The 3,141-nt window shown below is 37.9% G+C and overlaps 1 non-coding gene across 1 annotated transcript; it reads left to right on the forward strand.

Annotated features, from left to right (window-relative positions):
- Positions 1-352: 352 nt before the first annotated feature.
- LOC128282487 (small nucleolar RNA R71) lies at positions 353-459 on the forward strand. The gene has a single exon (XR_008272767.1). It is a non-coding gene; the product is annotated as a small nucleolar RNA R71 (small nucleolar RNA).
- Positions 460-3,141: the final 2,682 nt, after the last annotated feature.

The following is a 3,141-nucleotide window of genomic DNA, read 5'->3' on the forward strand; positions in this document are numbered from 1 at the left end:
GGTTGTAGGATTGAAGGATTGATAATCTGCATGCACACCTCCTCCACTTGAGTCACACCTCATTACTGGATGTACCTGCGATGAACTAAGAAAACCATCAATCTTTTTATTTAAGAGTTCTACCTGATTGGAGAGCATGGTGACCGAATCGACGTTATAAATGCCAGTTATTTTTGTTGGTTTTGTCCTCATGACTTGCCACTGATAGTTATTCAGTGACATCTCATCTATAAACTCATAGGCATCTTCAGGTGTTTTATTGTTGATGGTTCCGCCAGCAGCTGCGTCAACCATTTGTCGAGTCGAAGGATTTAGACTATTGTGGAATGTTTGAACTTGAAGCCAAAGCGCTAACCCATGGTGAGGGCACCTTCTCAGTAAGTCATTGTATCTCTCCCATGCATCGTAGAGCGTTTCTTAGTCCATCTGCACAAAAGAAGAAATATCATTACGTAACTTAGCCGTTTTAGCCGGCGAAAAATATTTTAGTAGAAATTTTTCGGTCATTTGCTCCCAAGTAGTGATGGACCCTCATGGTAACGAGTTCAACCACTGTTTAACTTTGTTTATCAGTGAGAAAGGGAACAACCGAAGGTGAATGGCATCATCAGAAATGCCATTAATTTTGAAAGTGTCGCAAAACTCTAGAAAATTCGCCAAGTGAGTGTTGGGATCCTCATCTTGCAAACCATCAAACTGAACAAATTGCTGTATAATCTGAATTATGTTAGGTTTCAGTTCGAAATTATTTGCAGCAATAGCAGGTCTAACTATACTAGATTCGGTTCCTATTAAAGAAGGTTTAGCATAGTCATACATAGTACGTAGAGCAGGATTTTGATTAGCCACAATTGCAGGAGGTAGCTGATTGCCTTGGTTTTCAACCATCTCTTCAGTTGGGGGTTGAGTATCATCTTCTTGCTCGCTCTCCGTGTATCTTAAGCTACGCCTTATTTCTCTTTGGTTTCTGTGAACTGTGCGATCGTTTTCTTCGTCAAAAAGTAATGGTCCCGACGGGTTTCTTCTAGTCATAAACTATGAAAACCTGCCAAGAGAAATAAAAAGTAAATTAATAAATAATAATTAAATTGAATTAAATTTCAAGAAAAATAAATGGCTAAAGTAATAAAAATTAAGTGTTCCTAATATTTTAGTTCCCCGGCAACAGCGCAAAAAACTTGATCGCGAGGTTTCGTGATAGGTTTCAAATATTTATAATTACTCGTTCTTTGAACTAACTATTATCGGGATGTAGGCAAGTGTACCTATTGAACAGTAGTATAGTTTTAGCAAGACCGGATTGTCAAACCCAAAGGAACTAAAAGTACTAGTAATGACTGTCTTTTTATTTTCTAGCCTAAGAATAAAAAGGGTTTTATTTGTTTTAATTAACTAATTATCTAAACTAAGAATGCACAGAGAAAAGAACTGGGGAATTGCTTTTGGGAAAATAAATTGACTTGAGACAATACCTAAGGAAAAATCCACCTAGACTTTACTTGTTATTCTGGTCTGAATCGGACTATTTATTCATTCAACTTGTTCAGTAAAGATCCCTAAGTTATGTTATTATCCGTATTCAAGACTAATAAAGTCTAACCCCTAGATTGAATAACCGAGACTTTTCTCTAATTAACACTCTAGGGTTGCATTAACTCGATCTATGGATCCCCTTATTAGGTTTCAAACTAATCCGGCAAAATCTTGTCACCCTATTTCTAGGCCCGTAGTCAACTCCGCTTAATTATGACAAAAGTACTCTTAGACAGGGTCTATTCCTCCTCTGAATAAGAGCATGTCTTGAATCAGTATCCTAGGATATCAAAACAAGAATTAAGAACACATAATTAAGAACAAGTTAAATATTTATCATACGATTCATAAAATAATAACAAAATTTGTCTTAGGTTTCATTCCTCTTAGGTATTTAGGTGATTTAGTTCATAACTAAATAAGAAAACATCTCCGAAGAATAAAGAATACAAAACATAAAGAAAACCCATAACTCTTGAAGGGAAATTGAGGAGAGATCTTCAGTCTCGATGATGAATCTAGCTTCTGAGATGGACCAATCGGCTTCCTTGGGGTAATCTCTTACCCCCTTTCTCCGTCTCCATTTTTCTCCTCTTCTAGGGTGTATTTATAGGCTTTGGAATGCCTAGAAGCCCTCAAAAGTGGCCTTTTCTGAATTGGACTTAACTTGGGCTAGGTAGGGACATGCCCGTGTGACACGCCCGTGTGCGATTACTTCAGGCGGTGTTTAAGCCTGTTAGAATGGCACGGGCATGTGCTATGCTCGTGTGGGTCGTGCTCCAATTTTTCCAAATTGACACGACCGTGTGGTATGCCCTTGTGAGGAGGTCCAGGCCGTGCTGATTTCGTACTTTGGCCCATTTTCTCCGTTTTTGGCCCGTTTCTCATTCCTTTCACTCTCCTATGCTTTCCTAAGTATAAAACATGAAATTAAAGCATTAGGAGCATCGAATTCACCAATTCTAATGAGAAATCATCCATAAAATGCATTAAACATTGGGTAAAAATATGTATAATTTACGGTTTATCAACATGACATTAATACTAGCCCCCAAATCAGCTAATGCATTATTAACATCTAAACTACCAATTAAGCAAGGAATCATAAAACTCCCTAGATCTTTTAGTTTGTTGGGTAGTTTATTTTGGAGAATAACTGAGCAAACTGCATTTAGTTCCACATGCGATGCCTGGTCCAACTTTCGCTTATTTGCTAAAAGCTCCTTTAAAAATTTCATTGCGTTTGGCATCTGCGATAGAGCTTCAATAAACGGTAAGTTAATATATAATTTTTTAAGAGTTTAAGGAATTTACCAAATTGTTCATCTGAGCGGTCTTTCCTTGCCGCGTTGGGGTATGGCACACGAGGTTTATATTCGACATTCACTGATTTGTTTTTTATTATGACCTACCTTACCTTGACCTCTGCTTACCACAGTTTCTTACAGCTGTTCTAGCTTAGGCTCAACGAATCCTTCTTCATTTTGAACATTAAATGCGTTGAGCTGTTCCCTTGGGTTGGATTCAGTATTACTTGGGAAGTTACCTTGTGGTCGTTCGGAGATAGTTTAGAAAGCTGGCCTATCTGAGTTTCGAGCCCTTGGATTG

The sequence above is a fragment of the Gossypium arboreum genome, chromosome 1 (assembly GCF_025698485.1).
Source record: "Gossypium arboreum isolate Shixiya-1 chromosome 1, ASM2569848v2, whole genome shotgun sequence".
In the NCBI taxonomy this organism is placed as follows: Eukaryota; Viridiplantae; Streptophyta; class Magnoliopsida; order Malvales; family Malvaceae; genus Gossypium; species Gossypium arboreum.